General features: G+C 40.4%; 1 long non-coding RNA gene across 2 annotated transcripts; it reads right to left on the bottom strand.

The window, feature by feature from the left end:
- Window positions 1–9,889: 9,889 nt before the first annotated feature.
- LOC308186198 lies at window positions 9,890–14,930 on the bottom strand. Of its 2 annotated transcripts, XR_013943961.1 has the most exons (5): window positions 14,703–14,930; window positions 13,460–13,918; window positions 12,866–12,985; window positions 12,729–12,783; window positions 9,890–11,165 (listed from the first exon to the last, which is right to left on the bottom strand). It is a non-coding gene; the product is annotated as an uncharacterized lncRNA (long non-coding RNA). The 2 variants fall into 2 exon arrangements; XR_013943962.1 differs by lacking the exon at window positions 14,703–14,930 and having other exon boundaries at window positions 13,460–14,360.
- Between the last annotated feature and the right edge of the window lie 3,175 nt (window positions 14,931–18,105).

Genomic DNA, 18,105 nt, shown 5'->3' on the forward strand with positions numbered 1-18,105 from the left:
TCAGGGCTCACTACTCACACGCTGGCTCCAGTCTCTCTATCTGCATCTACAGCCAGTGATTGAATTTAATGGACACCTCCCAGCGAACCCAGCAAGCTGGGGAGAAGCCACGCGTTCCCCTGAGAGTGCTCATTAAGTGCGCACGATGAGGTGCACGCAGCCTGCCTCCAGCAGCACCACTCATTTCCCATTTAGATGAGGCTGCTGGGCCACCAGGGACTCACGGAGCAATGGCAAGGACCATCCTCACATCAGTGGGCCAGGGAGGTCAGTCTGCCCTGTGGTACCTGAGACCTGCACCGAGCAGCCTGTCCCTCTCTCCGTTTTGTGGTGGTTACCCTGTGCACAGCCTGTGCCGGTGCTCACACCACTGTCCTGGCGATGCCGAATCGCACCTTCTCTTTCCCTCTGATACACGTCTGCTTTCCTCACAACACGAATTTCCTCCCTTCTACCGTCGCAGCAATAACCAACTCGTGTTACGGGGAGCCCTTCTGGGAAAAAGCACTGACCGTGCATCAGCATCGTAGATTAGTTTGGTTTTGCTCTGATTTAACACTAACATAATTTTCTGTGACCAAATGGCTGATGCCTCCCTGCCCCCAAGGGCATGATTATACCCCTTCAAGCCCCTGCATATGAATTTCACAACAGTCAAAAGACAATGTAAAGGAGAATAGTAATCCAGTACAACAGCACTTGTTTTATAATAAAGTGTACTACAGAGCTACAGTGCAGCTGTTTCATCTAATCTGAAGCATGTGCAGTCCATATTAATAGTTAATTTAGCCTGCTTTCAAATCACAGCAACCTTAACAACAACAAAAAGGCGTGACCTGTCTTTCCTGGAGGAGCCTAGTCACATTCCTCTCCAAGTTCTCCATGTGACAGAGCAGTGCTACAATTAAAGCACAATAATTTGCTTGTTATTCAAGTCAGGCATTAGTTCTAGTAATGGGGTGCTTGGTGGAGAGATGGATTTCCTTGTTAGGAGCTAAGCACAGGATTAGCTGAATTCTCCATGGAGAAATCTTGATTTGTTCAAGGTCTTTCATGTTTTCTACAGAGAAGGGATTATGTCTACTTAAAGAGGGGGCTTGCTTAAAAAGCTACAAAGTATAAGAAAAGGATTTAGGGCAGTCGGGCCTGTGGTTAAGTAGCTGAGGGGTAGAGGGAGTTTTAGAGCAGAGGATTATTTAAAGCCATAAAGTTCAAAAAATAATTGGTTTAGCACTACTGGGTCAATGCAGGGTAACATGCTGGAAAGGCAGTTAAGCATAAGCTAATATTCATTTTACTTTGGCTAATTATTGCAAGGATTCGGCGTAGAGGGTGAAAGAAGAAATGTTCTAGCTCCTTCCTTTGGGGTTCAACCATATGGCACATTTCTGTGCTCCTCTGCTTTTCTATATATATCTGTTGTGACATATATTACCAGCCCCGCGCAAGAATCGCAAAGGGCTCTTTTTAAAGCTCTGACATTGTTCGCTTAATGAGGCCATGAAGTAGACCATTAAAAGCCTTTCAGAAGAGTTGTAGAAATCACAGTTCCTCTGCAGCCTATCTCACGGGCAGCTCCGTCTCCCCCTCCTGCTTCCAAGGCACCCGCAATGTTATCAGCTGAGCCTGACTCCAGGCAGGCCCTCGCACGTCGGTGCCCGTGACAGACCTAGGTGGAGGTGTTCCCCTGCTGCCTGGTCCATGCCGGGAGCTGTGACAAAGCCCTGCTGGCATGGGGGAAGTGAGGGCCATGGCTCCTCAGCACAGAGCGTCCCTCAGCGGGGAGGGAAGGAGCACGCAGTGCCTTTGCCTCAGTCACGCCACGGATAAATGGGAGGCCTCTGAGGGCAAGAGAAGCATATCGTCCCACCACAGCTGGAGAGCCTGGTGGACTGAGCAGGGGTTTCTCCAAGATGCGTAGGCCAAGCCTGATGGATTAAAAGGCTGTGGGCACATAGGGGAGACAGATACTTGCCATGGGTGGAGCAGCAGGATGAATCACTGCAATCTGAGCGTGGCATGCGCTAAGGAAAAAAGTGTCGGAGGGACGGTCTGAAGCAGCTGTCTAAAGCTGCTCAGGATGGACAACAGCTCAGCAACCAGAGAGTGGTGAGAAAGAAGGTGTTTTAGTAATTTACTGAGAATAGTCGGTGACTTTGGTGAAAGCTACAAAAGAGAAATAAGCGTTCATTAGGTATGTGCTCTCCAGGCAGAAATGCTCAGCATGTATTGAACAGAAGGGTATAGGAATAGGAGGTGGCAATGCAGCTAGTGATGCTACAAAGCAGCAAAATGAGGCAAAGCACTTGGATTTGGGTGTCATGGAACAGACTTGTTCTTCCCTTGTGCAACATTGACACTGATAAGTTCACATTCGGCATGTTGTGTTCAATACACTACCCAAAATTTATTGAGAAACGGGGGGGAGTTTGTGTCAGAGCACAAAAAATGTGGGTCCACCAGAGGATGATGAGGCAAGATTACAGGAGTTCTGCATGATAGCTTGCTTAAGTGATAATTCAGTGCATGATGGAGAGACATAACAGAAGGTGCCAAATAGTTGAAAGATGGAAAAATAAAGCCAATAAAAGGAGTTACCAAGAACAATACATAAAGTACAACGATGTGTGGAAACAGAATCAAAAAGATGTGCAGACTGGATGTCAGAAAATTTACTGGGGTAGCAAACAGTCTGCCAAAGAGAAAATGCAAACTTGATTATTATGGAAAATTAAAATCTGCATAGATGTAATACTTAGAAATGTACATGAGGGAAACTCCACAGGTGGTACAAAACAGTAAATCCGTGTGTCCAATATGCACAGTATGAGTCCAGATGCACAGGAACCTAGACAAAGTAGATAAGATACTCCAGCAAAACACATACAGTGCTTATTGCTGAAGATACAACTGAGCACCTGAAATCCTTTAATGTTCTCATACTTACATTCATCCTTGCAAGAGCCCTGCAAGGTAAGAGGGCACATTCATGAGTTTCAAGCTGACATGGAGACTGAGAGCTAAATCCTCAGGATCTGGCATTGCCATGCTCATAATTACAAGCCTGACCTAGATCAAGTCATGGGCACAGACGTATGCTTACCAATAAAGTTAATGTCTGTTTACCTTTATTGTACTCTCATTGCAGAAATACCTGCAGTCAGCTGGTGAGTTTTCATCCTCTGCCATGACAATCAGACTCGGTTCTTCACAGGTTTTTCCTCTGTGTGATTTCATTTCCCAAACCCAGTAACTAGATTTTTTTTATGATAATCTGGGTACTATTCCTGGCTCTAGCACAGGTTACCTGTGTTGGACTTTGGAAAAACTATTGTTCCTTCAGTTTGTCTTGACCTTCTCCACCTTGAAGCTGAAATATCAACATTTGCAAACATCATACCACGAGGGGAAACTAATTTATTCATTTTTGGCGAAGTGCTTTGGATGAAAGGCACTATAAAATTCAAAATATTGTTTTTGTCTTGCAAGATTCATGCTACTGAATAGGTGAAAAGGTTCCTTTGAATAAAAGCTGATGATTTATCTACCTTTTAGCAGCTTCCTTTGTTCCCTGAAGCAACATATTTAAACTTTGCTAGGCAGGAATTTATTATAGATACAGGAGAATAGAGCAGTCCTTTCAAAACTCAACCGTTCTCCTCACACCAAAGTTCTGTGATGAAGTAAAATTGAATCCACCATCATTATAGGCATTAGCTTTTTCAATTTCAAGTGTTTTATGGATTTAAAAAGCAAAACAAAGCAAAACAAAAAGAACTAACTTCAGTAGAAGTCATTAAGACTGAGGTAAGAGCATCAAGCCCCTATTTATTACCTTTTCCCAGATTAGAATAGTTTGTGAACATCTGATGACACCCTTTAAATTCCCACTTTGGTACCCTAACATGATAATATGCCATCACTGCCTTCCAGCATCACACATGGCATCTCTTCTGCATGAATACCCGGCAGTCATACTAGAGATGCCAGTGAGTTGTCATTACTGGCACGACAAAAAAGCATTTGGCTGAGTCATAACTCCCAGTTCTCAAACCAGGCATCCATTTTTCACATCCTGATTCCTTTTCAGAAGTGGAAGTAACTGCATGAGAGATTGCAATCAAGCAAAAGCATCCACACTAGTAATGACTTACAACTACTCTGATGGATGGGTAGTTTTCTGACAAATGGGAAATTCTGTAGTGTAGTTGTTTATTATTAATTTTCCTTCTTCATTTTTAACTTCAAATCAAAACTGGACTGAACAAAACAACATGCATCATATAGCAGACGTTTAATCCTGGGGGAAATACAGATTACCCACTCTACATGACTCATATTGCAAAGTGCTTTCCTTTAACAAACTAACACACCCCAATGCACCATACAAACAGCCCCTCAAAGGAGATGGTGCTGGTGCAGGACACCAGACAAACAAAAATAACCTGATGTTGAAGCACAGCCTTTGCTGCACCCATTGAGCCATCTGAATGAGGACATGCCTGTAGCTTCTCATCAGGCGCCTGGACGTGCTGCTGTCACCGTCTCAGGAGTGTCGTGAGGCCCACTCCACAAAAACCTCACAGCCCTGCAATCCTTCTCACTGGAAAAACAGCTTGAAGGGACAGCCAGAACAAATCATGTGTAGCCATGGTGACTAAATCCAGCTGGTATCTATCGGAGGGTTCATCCCCTTTCCCCTACACATAAAAGCACACAGCCTGTGTAATATGTTTGACACCCCTAGCTATTACTGTCCTTATGATTTTATCCTTCCCATTCTAAATTGCTTTGGTCCTCATGTAGCCTTTCGTTACTTAATTAACATTTAGTCTTTCCAGAGGAGTGCCTCTGTTATCCCCTGTACATGGCAAGGGATGGCAAAGGAACAGGGCATTAGGAAGATGTTCCAGGCAGGAAGATTAAAATTTAAATCTGAATGCTGTTCAGCTGAGTTAATGAAATAAAAGCAAACAAAATTCACTCTGCAAGAGATTTGCGGTTTCCTATAGCTGTGAAGAACAGGTACCATCTAAATTAATAAAAAGAAAAGGAACTTCCAATTTTAAAGGAGTGGATTGAATTTTGTAACTTCTGCGTTTCGTAGTATATACAGTGAGCGATCCATCTCAAATCTCTGTCCCATCATTTCAAATATCACTGTGTTCAAATTGCCTTCTTTTTTAAGTAAGCTTTTATGCCAGATATATATCTTTTAACTGGACTTGTATGGCACAGTAGAGACATCCAGTGGTTTGTTAGATTATTAAACTCATGACTGTCACTGAAGATATAGTACAGAGCTATTTCCATTAGATAATGGTAATTTTAATTTGACCTCAGACGCAAATTTAAGATTTGATATTAAGCAGCACTAATTCAGGAACTTGAAGTAATTTGACATCAGATATTTAATTTAATTTGCCATACATCTAACTACTTTCTTGTGATTTATGTGAAACACAAGCTCCATTTATACTATGGGGTAAATCTTCAGCTACCATAAGTCAAAGTAACTTTGCTGAAGTCAATGGAGTTTTGTCAAGTTACTGTCAGCGGACATGGCCCTATCTATTTTGGAGAATTGGAAAAGCATTTCTATTAGGAGTTTCAGATTCCACAGCAGAAAGTGCTGAGTTTTGGCTTGTATTTATCATGCTATCCATTTAAAGATGCTGGGAGACAGAATGTGAGTGTCAGTTCACCCATCTTGGGTATCTCATTAAATAGTAGCAAATACATTATGGCACTTGAGGAGGGGAAGAAGATTGCTGGGAGCAAGGAAAGGAAAAAAAAAAAAAAAGACCTGGCAGCTGAGAGGAAGAAGGCAGCCCAATAGAGAGAGAATACAGAGATTTAGCAGTTGAGTGATGTGGGCAGAGTCCTGGAAACACAGAAATAAGAGAGGAATGAAATTCTGAAGGAAGAAGGAGGGGGGGGAAGAGACAAGCTAGCATGACAGTGAACCTTGGATCAGAAAAAGACAACGTCAGAGAATCAGAGCCAGTTCTGACTTAGAGTCTGTAAAACTCCATTTACGTTCAACGGGGCTGTGCAGAATATAAGTCGGGGTTGCTTGGGTAGAATAAAATCCTTAAAAAGACAAAGAAAACCCTCAGACTAGCAGGCCATAGAGAACCACAAGGGTATGCAGCCTGCCAAAGAGGCTGCAAGGCTGTGGTTTCTTTAAGTTCTACTTTTGCTAAAGGCTTCATCTAAAACCTATTTAACCCAGCATGAGTCTACCCGTGGATTTCAGATCATGCTCTAAAACAGAAATGCATGGCCAGCTGATAAAGTGAACAAGATTACATACTTTTCTACACACAAAAACAAGGAGGAGATTTTAAGTTGTTTTCTTTCAGACAAATTATTTACAAACAAGAAGCAGAGCTGAGGCATGCACACTGCCTTGTTAGAAGGAGGTTGAGGGGAGTTAACACTAATCAGTGTTAATTAGTAGTAGGCGTGAATTGACAGAAGAAAAAAAAATGAATGAAACTCTGAATATATTCACTAGTCTCAGTGTTTTGTCAGCCTCTTAATAGGTACACATGCCTGTACAGGAAAGCTGAATACCAGTTTAAACCAAGGGTCTGTCCAGCCCGGCATCTTGTTTCCAATAGTGTCTGTAAGCAGAAAGGGGGGAGAAAGAAAGGGACAGGAACATCACAGTAGCTCTACCACACGTTTGCTGGTCGGTACATATCTTCCCATGAGACACTTGTTGAATCTGCTGGGCAAATGCAAAGGGGCAAAACTGTATAGGAAAGTAGAAAACAGTATGAAAGAAGAAAGCTTTATGCCAGGAGCATTTTCAGCTGGACCCTTTTCTTGCAGTCAGGACTACGTGCAGATTGTTTGAGAACCCCTCACTCTGCAAATAAAGCAGAGCGAGAAAAATTGCAATGCTTTTTTATCTCACATGCTTTGGAAAGCTACATGCTAGGAGGCTTCAGAAAAGCAATGAAGGAATTTGGGTTCACTCTGGCCTTGATTTAGTCATGTGCAATTATTTGCAAGACCTTCGTTTCTGCACTGTGATGGATTCCTTAACCCCAGAGCTTTTCATTTACAGTTGTTAGCATAAGCCAAGAATTCTTCCACCCACTATCAGATGTGTGTTCACAGTCCCAATTTTGATGGCAGGTAAATGGAGGGATACTTTGTTTGACTGAACAAAAAGAGCGCTGCCTGCAGTAATACTTTTTAATGTCTTCAAAGCGAGATCCTAGGCTGAACTTCAATAGTTGACAGAATGCTCTGTTGACAGAGGTGACAGGGCAATAATTTAATTTTTTATTGAACTTTGTCTCAAAAATTCAGCAAGGGCACAAATGATAAACAAACATTCAGAACGAAAAATAGATCACTAGGTTTCCAGGACAATTAGCACATTCTTTTCAGGAGACGATCGAAATATTACAGGTGACATGCAGCACTAGTTTGTCTTTAGTCTCTAGTAGTGCTTATGAAAGTCTCTGGCTTGGCATAGGCCAAGAGTCCATAGCATTTTCTTAAGCACTGGGCAGAAAAGAAACAAAGCAAAACAAAAATACAGCCTATCCCAAACTGCCCACTGCCCCCCTGCATCACTTTGGCAAAGTTGGACCAACTCTAGGGACAAATTAAATTCCAGTCTCCATGCTTTTTCACATTTTGCCTGTTCTGTTCTACCCATGATCATGTTGCAAACTAGTCCATTTTCTGACAGTGTTGTTTTCATGAAGAGTATAACTGCTTTGTATCTGCTAGCTTGTTTCACATATAAATCAAATGAAATAGCATTCACTTCTAGCTGTGTACACAGTCAGTAAAGGCAAGTAGTTAGACCCTTCACAACTCAGAGTTGCATCACAATGTGTATTTGCTTAAAGACTAAATCTCAAATTTGTTTTGATTGAACTACTCTTCTCTTAGACAGTTGACCACCACATAGAAATCTGGTCACTTCATAGGCTCAGCCTTTATCCTTTATCCCACACATGGATTGTCTTGGTTTCCATTCTCATGCTTAGATTCCCATTTATGTCACTCAAAAGAAACTATGAAAGCAATAATAAAAATAGGTAGCAAATGTTGAGTTAAATCTGAATATATTCAATTATTCTGATCTCTTCCTAACTGATATTCTATTACTCGTGACACAGATCAGAAGATTTAAGGCATAATTTTATTGCTGATGGGCTTGAACCCACAAAGCCAAAGGCACAGAAACTGTGCCTTGACCAGAGATGCCTCCACCTCCAGCTGAGATGAGCAGCATTTATTTTAGTCCAGTTTTGGCAGCATCCCTTTCAATTTACATTTCTAAAAGATTTCTGCTAGAGCTTCTTAGAAAAGAAAAATGGTTTGGGACACATTTTCTTTATTTTGATGGCAGAGCAAAAATACAGACTACCACTGCTAGGGTTTACAAAGGCTTTATTAACATTAGAGTCCATTTAAAAGTAAAATGTCATATTACAGAGAGTAGAAAATTTGCTGTAATCTGTGCATTTTTCATGAAAACCTGCAGAAGGGAAACATAACACTTTTAAATAGATGTCCTTTCATTACATACCAGCTACAGAAGATGGTAACAAAAGAAAAACAACCATTGAATACATATTGAGTACAATTCCCTTCCTACATTCAAACTGCAGGGCATCCCAGGGTACAGCCAAGTCACCAGGAGATTATATCTGGCCTCTCTTCTGAATTTATAGGCTGCTTTCAAATAACCAGGGCTTTGACCCCAATCATTGTATCTCTTGAAAGACTATCGTGAACCACCTCTGTTCTTTGTGACTGTCAACCTTATGACACAATATGCCTCTCCAGATACTTATTTAAATCTTCTGAATTATATGTAGCTTGGTAGGTGGTGTAGAAAAATTGCACTCTTTGCACATTGGGCCCCAAAAGGCACAAAGCAGGTTAAAGACCACCAGCATACATCCTACCACCTTTTATCAACTCGGAAGCTGAGCACTCTGTCATTACTGGTGCAGTTCTACCCAGCACCCTTAAAGCAAAGAGAAATCACTCTTTTTTTGCAAATTAGGACCCTTGAGCAGAAGAGAGCAAAAGTGACTCCCCAGGTCACAGGGAAGCATGATGCTCTGCCAAAGGCTCTGTCTGGGTCTCCTTGGGTTTCAGATCAGGGCACAGAGGTCATTGCAGCTACCCTACTAATAGCTACCTCTGTGGGACACCTGCAGGCTTTCTGGGCTCTGCTTCATATAAGGCTAGTTAAGGAAAAGGCTAGGGGATTTTTCAGTAAAGTAAATCTGCAACATATCCAGTACTTTTAAAAAGCCTGCTTTGAGTGGACTGGACAGCTACATAAGAAGAGCTGTGATATGATGAATAGAAAATGCAAGGCTCAGATGAAGTCTTGATTAACTTGTCATCCTAATCGCCTCTGGAAACAGAAGGAAGAGGATATTTTATTTTTAAATTTTCATCTAGGTGACATCTAGTGCAGCAGAAGAATATTTGCATTGTTTTCCACTAAATGTGTGAGTGGGAGAATATGAATGTGAGACTTCTCTGTGTTTTCGGTGTGACAGAAAAAGACAGAATCAGAAAAGTGGTTTTGAATCTGTATGCATGAGATCAGTCTTTTATTGTAGGACTTACGCTTTGAAATTGGTTTAGAAGAATAAGCGCTGACTGGAACCTTTCCATAAAACCAAACCAAATTTTCAGATTTGGAAGAATTCAGTCTATTTCAGAAGGAAAAAGAAGGAACAAGAAGCTTGCCAGTTCCTTTCTGCTCCTGAATTGTTCTATATTAGGAATTAATTTCTGTTTTGCCAGCAGAATTTTCGTGTTTCAGAATCAAGTATTTCACAGAATTAAAGGGCCTATCTGAAATGATTCTAAGATGAAAAAACAGATATAAGAAGGAAAATTTGACTGATGTGACAGAGCACTGAAGAAAGCAGTCTTAAGAGGAAAGTTGGAAAGAAAACAAAATAGAAAAGAAATTTTGTTAAGTAGGGGAGAGACCTGGAGCAATTAATGATATTTACCAAGAATACTTATTCCTACCTTTTCTCTACCTAGAGAATAACCAAGAGCTCAAGACCATGTTGGCCTCTTAACCTGCTATTTATTGTACTGTAAAGTAGTGTCCAGTAATACAATTCATTTTACATTCATACTGCATGAGCATCAAAACAACAGTACTGACAGAAGAAGCAGATACAAAATAAACAGTTACCTGATTCTGGGATGATGATGATTTTATTGCATAGTCAGATTGCTATACTTATACCCTTTCTCAGGGATGCCAGTTATAAAAAATTACAGAAATACGGTCATATTGGTAGTAAGTATTAGTAGGTATTGCCTTTTCTGTCTCAGTGCACCTTGCTACCCTTCTGCCATGGCCTGGGCCCGTTTACAATCCATTTAAGCCCGTTATGCTTCCACATACATCCAATGCCATTTGAAGCTGGTACTTCTGAAAACCACTGTCTGCAAGGGAAAATCAATCTAAACCCATCCCGGATGCAAAAGAGCTATCACTTGAGGGGAGTTTATGCCCTATTTCCCTGCTCACCAATGTGAAGACATCTGCCCTCCTCTGCCTGTACTCATTCCCACTAGCTAGCCCCAGCTGCTAGAGAAAACCTGTCCACTTTGTGAACAGAAAGGGAAGCCATCCTACAGCCAACCACTCTCGATCATTGTGTTAATAACCACATCCCCATCTGTCCTCCGTATCCATCTGCTGTCTTCTGTCTTACACTGAGATTGGAAGGTCCATGATGAATGTTTGGTGAATGCATAGTCTTTGCTAACTATGTTTTTGTTATGATGAAAAAAAATAAAAGATCACCTAGCAGTAGCAGTAGGAGAAGGAAGAGCAGTATCACCACATAAAGCCACAGATGCAGCCCAGGAGAAGCCACCACCTATCTGCCTATCTGCTGCCATTCTGTCTTGAGTGACCAGGAAATGGAGGACCTCACCTATCTTCTTCCATTTGGGATCGGGGATAAAAAGCCATAACTTGATGGAGAGCTAGAAATCCAGTGGATTTCAGGGGCCCTAAAGTCAGATAACAGGTACAGTAAAGCAGTAAGAAGAGCTAGCCAAAGCATATGATCAAAGGCAAGAGGATCTGTTGAATGAAACAGTGTGGAATCGATGGAGGATTTGCATGTTTTCTCCTGAAAAAAAAAAAAAAAGAGGTTGTAACTTTTTATTTGAAGGGGTTGCAGGAGCTGAGGAATTGATGGGTGTGGAAAAAGCAGGAAAGTATGTTCTGCATATAGCAAAGATCCTTATTACCAAGTATTAGCATGCAGGAGTGCTTAGATCCAGGGGTATTCTTTGTGACTACTTCAATTACAGTTTATAAGTCTTCAGGTAAATAAAATTTATAACACTGTAGTACCACAGTTTTAACAACATCTTGCTTTGCAACTCCTTCAGTGGCACTGACTGTACAACTGGGAACTCCCAGAATGCCTCCCTAATTTCCGTGATTCCAAAAGAATCATTTTGTGATTCAAAAAATGTGCACCAAAGAAAAAATACTTTTTCTCTCTGTGAATTTATTCTGACAAAGTGATCCAGTTGTAATGGTTTCTTACTATTTCTGAAATCTGGAAATGTACCAAAATATACAAAGACAGTAACATGAAATACCAAAAATACAAGGCACACATTTCTCTTGCTCTATCCATAGGAATCTCTCACAGAACAAAGGAATTTGAAAAGAAAAAAAAAAAAAAAAAGAACAAATCCCTATGTTGGAAAAAAAAATGTTGATGCAGACACACAAACAAATAAAAGCAAGGAAGTTCTGAATCCAGGTCACCGAGGAGTCCTAAACACAGGCCTATTGTGTTTTGATGCAGCAGCAGCCCATATGGTCCTCCATTAGAGGGTCTCAGAGCAGTGGGCAATGTTACCTTACCATATGTGCTGATTGGAAAAACTGTGTTGATTTATGTTAGCATGCGTAAGGATTTTTTTTTCCCTTCCCATTTTGTTTGCTATTCTTTTTCTGTTAGCAGAAGCCTGAGAATGGACAACCTTGTCCTTATGGGTTTCCAGCACAAGTATTAAATTTGTCTCTGATAAGAACTGAGCAAAATGATTCTAAGGCCAACAGTGCTTGACAGTAAGGTCTCTAACCTGGAACTATATGTTTCCACCAAATAAAAGATCTCTGTTGCTGCTTTGGCTTCACACTGTTTCTAATCAATTCCCTGCTAGGAAGCAACAAAAAGGCAATGGCCAAAAATGAACCTGACGGAAATGTACCTCTCAAAAACTGAGCTTCACAATGCACGCTTGTTTCTCAATTTTTACTTCTAAAACAAACCAAATGGAAACAAAATCAAACAAACATTAAAAATTGTATCAATGAGTAAAAATCAAGGAACCTGCAAGCAAGAAATAGCAACGTACCCAAGCAAAAAAAAAAAAAAAAAAAAAAAGCCATAATCTCTCCTTTCCTTCCTTTCCTCAGGATTATGAACTGGAACTGCCCAGGACTTTGACACCATGGACAAGTTCTGTGTATAAAAGTTACCAGTCACTACAGACAAGCATGCCGTTAGTACTGCATGCTTCAGGAGGTGATCATAAAAAGGACAAAACAGCCCTGTAACAGAGGAGATTTCTGTTTCCTTTCCAGGCTGTTACAGCTCTACTACTCCACCCCACCAAATGTCTTTGTCAAGTGTAAGAACTACAAGATGAGAATGCAGGTCATTACTTACAGACTAAAGCAGCTGAATAATTAATTCTGTTGACAATTGTTGAGTTCCTATATTTCTAAAATGTAAAGAAAAACATCACTTAGATTTCAACAGTACAAAGACAGGGGGCACTCAATCCCATTCAAAATCTTGGGCACCTGCAAACCAATAGCAATTGCTGTCCTTCAGCTCTCAGTGTAATCCTCCAGCTTCATTTTCCCCACCCTTTTTCTGGGAGGAAGAGTAGATGGTCCAACGGCAGATAATGTTCTAAGCTCCTAATATAGCACATGGAAAAAAAAATCTAAGGTTACTCACCCATTTGCATGTACATATATTTCTGTACACAGGTCTAATGGACTGTATGCACACATACACATTGACATAATGTGTATAAGTTATTGCTATTTTTAAAAGTTACCTCTTTAACATAAGCACATTTTGTGATTGCCTATACATGAAGTAAATGAAATCAGAAATTACATAAGCTGATCAGGTCTTTCACAGAAACAGATTGCTAAAGCAGCAGAAGTCCTTGCCTAAAAAGCTAGCTGCCAGGAGGGGCCATGCAACGAGCCCATGGAAAATTGTGGGGGTTTCTGTCAGAACCAAATGAATTGAAGCTGGACAAAGAAGAACAGACAGAAGTCACGGTTGGAGGATAAAGCCAGAAAAGAATGGGTGGTCCAGGAAACCATGCAGGCAGAGGCTCTTGGGGGCAAAGCACCAAGCTGAAGAGTCAGACTACTTACCACAAACAAAGAAGCAGGCTCGCCTCACTCAGTGAAATAATTTTGCATGCCTTAGTGTAAATAAATATCATTCCACCAAGCAACACTGAACTTATCAACTCCTGCTCTTAGCAGAAACATTAATCAGATGTGTTCTGAAGTTGTTTAAATGGTAACCATATGGTCTTCAAAATGCCAGAGCTCAGGAAGCGCAGAGCTCTGCTTTAGGAGAGCGAAGGACAGGGCCAGATGAATACGATGAATTCAACAGAAATATCAGAGCACAATTCCATGACTCATTGAGCAAGTCCTTGGGTTGGCTACCAAACAGGTAGGGCTAATCCAGCCATAAAATACTTCTTTCATTCCAGTATTATGCCTTACAGGGAGGCCTGAATAGTGCCTTTTTCTCAATGCTTAAAACACAGTCACATGTCACTTAGAAGTTGATGAACTTGGAAAAGAACAGCAGTAATCAACCTGAAAAAAAAATATTATTTTCTTAGCCCTTTTCATTTGATCCTAATCACTTTCTGCTCTGTAGCTGGTCAGCAAAAACAGGATTGGAAGATAAATAAATGCACCCTGGCAGTTGCCTCAGCTGCCACTGTGGTGCTTTCTGACACATAATTAGAAAACAAATGGCAGATTAGCTTAATAATATTCATTAGTATCTAATGAAACCGAGAGTGTTTCCTGTTCAAAGCATGTTGGGCTGTTAGTTGAATTTAAGTAAATTCTGTATTTCCACCCGTTAGCTATGAGAAGAAGGATGGGGGATGGGGGAGAGAAATAATATGGTTAACCCTTTCTCTCTTGGTCGTGTGATAAATTTATGTTTTCCCAAAGCCTTTCTCCTAGTCCTCAGGGAAGGAAGGGTTAACAGAAGAGCAGGGCCTCCTTTCAGGCATTGTTGTTCTGCCCACCCCCCACCCCTCCTTCTTTTTTTCAAATTATCCTAAGTAAGGATTTTAATGATATGCAGAAATCATAGCTGTCTTGCTGAATCGCTGTAGGACTGACCTCCCTTGACAGTTCTTAAATTATTCAGCTATCAAGGGCCTGCTAAACATTAAATTAAGCATCCTCTCTCCCCTGTCCTAAACCATTAAGTTATGCAAATGCACAGATAATGGGGCATATGACAGCTGGAGGCATTAATCAGGCAGCTCTGTCTCTGGGCTGTTGTTATGTAGAAACCGCATCTGCCAACAGACAGAAGAGACACAATTAGATCTCACTTAATGGAATGAGAAGAAACTACCGAGCTCTCTACACTCCTGTTAGGTTGTAGACCTGGGAGGGAATAAGACACTTGGGAAATCTCGCTCGCTCTCTGTTTCTCTCTCTCTCCTTTTTTTTTTTTTTTATACCTGTTCTTCCAATTGAAATGAAAAATTACCTGTAATTGTTATCATTTGCAAACAAAGCCTGTCAGAAGACCCACCCGCTGTTTACAATGGATGTTTTTCTTGTTCCCTGCTAAGGTTCTTTGGGGAATTTTCCTTCATTTGTTTTTTTAACTAATGCTCTGTCTTTGAAGGGGGGCGGGGGGGGGGGGGAGGGGAGGGCGGGAGGCAGGCAAACAAACAGATCTCCCTTTACACCATTTGAATTACTGCTTTAAAAATGAACCTACATGCTCAGTCATACCGAAGAAGCATATTGCTGAGGCACGAGTTGGTTTGCCACTTGTACAGATGTGATGATTTCTTTCCCATTACGGGCTAATTATTGAAGACAAGTGTTTGCATGCAGAATCTTCTCCTCTGTCACTTTTAGCACATTTCTCCCCTCTAATGGTTTCGGGGAGGGGATGACAGAAATTGTGGGGTGCCCTATGAATTTCTTTAAGAGGTTCAGAAAACAATCTGAATAATTTAATACAATGTAGTGCAAGAATGACTAAAAAGCCTTGCTGTCCAAAATTTGGGTAGTGGTGGAAGATGGAGGAAAAATATAAAGCTGGGATAAGTACACAAGCATGAGGCACGCTGTTGGAGAGGCACATTTCCCCGGTATGGACTGATCTCATGTACTACACTGAAATTTCTGAAAACCTTCATTAACTAATAAGTATCTGATATATTTTTCTTATCATAAAGTTCTTCTTTCACACAATATTTCCCATCCCCCCTGAAAGAACTACTTAATAAAACAACTTCATTAAATCCCTTAGACAAAATCTTTAATATAGACATTTTCCTGTGGAGAGGCTGGGCTTTTAATTCAGATGATGCGTTAAATTGTTTAATAAAAGAAAAAATCAATCTTTTCTGATACAAAATTTGATTTTTGGAAAGCCGTGAGTTTTTTTCCCAGGTCTTACATTAAGATGACAGTGTTTGTGAAGTAGTGGAGCAGATTAGTGAGCATACATCAGTTTGTATACTGCTACTTAAATTACCCAATATGTGCTAAACACAGTCAGTAGTACAGAATTTTTTCACACAGCTGCCATGATCAGAACTCCTGCCAAAGGTTTCACAATCCAAACTTATATCCAGATAGATTGGCTGAGCCTTTGAAATTGATCTCTACTTCCCCCACAGAATAGTCATGACTTCTTTCACCATTGAAAACCTGATGATCTTAACTATGACCTGTAGATTACACGAATTAGAACCCACTCTGGGGGAGGAACACAAATCCCAGAACTTTAAAATATTTGGTCTTCCTCAGCCATTCTCATTCTAAAATGGAAAGTATGAGGATGATCATCTTAGATGCTCACAGCTGCCAGATTTACGCATTTAGAGGTATCGGGAATTATAGGAAATACAAGCTGCTTCTATTATTTCTGTGACTAAGCCTCTGACAGCCAGCTAGAGATCCAAGACCTTAATACTGCAGATCATAAACAGTATTAAAGTTGTAGGTTTTCTTATGACTTCCAATTCATTTTGCCTTTCTGTGCTCATATCATCTGGGGTGTACTGGGAATTTAGCCCAAGGGCTAAATCAATCTGTCCAACATCAGTCCTGTCCAAACACCTTTCAGAGAGAGGACAGCTTTTTCTTTTGCTCCAACAGTGCTTGAGGTGGGAAAATGGCAGTCAGATATAACATACCTTCAAATCTTCTTTATTTCATTTTAATTTTTGACAAACATGATGTTTCAGACATGACTTCAACTTCACAAATTCTTGGATGTGCATGTTCCCAATGACCATATTGACACAGGGCTCATGGAGCTCGAGATAATGAAATTCTTCAAAAATTTCCTGACACCAAAGATTGTGTGCAAGCTGTATAATGCTTTCTTCACTGTTGACGGGTTGCATGGCTTCTGATTTGGGGTGACAAATTTTCACTAGCATGTTTTATTTAAAAAACAATTTATATCTAACTAATATCATAGCTTTCCTGCAAGTCTAGAAATATTTTGACAAATCAACAATATATTCTATGTGTATAAATTACATACATTCCTGAAACCTGTACTGGAGAGGACAGGACAGATGTAAATGATCAAAACCGCTATTTCTTCCCTAGAGTATGCTTTCAGACATTTGACTGCTTTCTAGAGCCAGTTCTGAATCTGCCCTGACTTTGAAGCAGTCATCCATTAACAGCAAATGCATTTATTTGTCATGTAAGCTCCTCTATGCCAGCGTAGGGTGTTGCAGTCCTGCATCAATTTTTCATTTGTGTTTTTCAGAAATACATAAATAGAAGAATCTGACCACCATCACAAGTTTGAGCGCTTGTTCTGGGGTTTAGGACAGGATACAGTTTGCAACGTAGTTAAATGCCTCTGTAGAAATGGCTGGATAAGGTATATATAGAACGCAATTACAACCATTCAGAAATTTGTCCAAAGTAGTCTTGACCTATGGTACTGCCTACAGTCTGACTTATTTAAATCACAAAGTTATAAAAAGATTCACTCCTTTTCTGGTCACTGTTCTCATATCACCTAACATTTTGACCAAAATATGTGGGAATAATTTCCTGGATGGTCTCCATGTAGAACATAGACTGCACAAATATACTGGATATACTGGATTCCAATAGCAAGGTACTAAGCAGATCAACAGATAAAATAAGTCATGAGGCAAATATCTATTCATACAAACTGGCCTCATATAGCAGCTAGATCTGTGTTTTAAATGAGAAATTACACGTGCATTATTATTGTTGCTGTTAATAATGTCAATAAGCAATGTCACAAAATACAAAATGTTTAACAGTGTTAAGGTTGCAGTAGCTAGACAGACATTCAAGTAATAACCCTGGCTTTCATGCATCCCTGACAGCGCTGTAGCTATGCAGTGATCTCAGACTGTTTTAGAAAGGACTGTGATACTGTCATCTTTACAGTTGTCTTAGGGAAGAGCTTGTGTTCAGCAAGAATTCCTTAAGTGAGAGTGGACAGTGAACAGAGAAGTACTGAAATTGTTGATTGGATTTGTGGAGGAGCCATCCCGCTCTTGTTTATGAAAGCATGCCCTCAAAGATTTTAAAATTGTTTTGTATTGATAAGCATTCATATAACACAGTCTTCTGCCAGCAACTGTGAACATCTGGAATTTTTAATATTTAATATCCAAAAGAAAGATGTACTGACTTCTTCGTATCGTCACGTGTTTTACATTGCATATGTAGACACATTTATTTTGAGAAGAATTAACAACAATGTATAATGCTTAAAATGTGCAAGTGTA

The sequence above is a fragment of the Anser brachyrhynchus genome (assembly GCF_964034855.1).
Source record: "Anser brachyrhynchus genome assembly, chromosome: Z".
NCBI lineage: Eukaryota > Metazoa > Chordata > Aves > Anseriformes > Anatidae > Anser > Anser brachyrhynchus.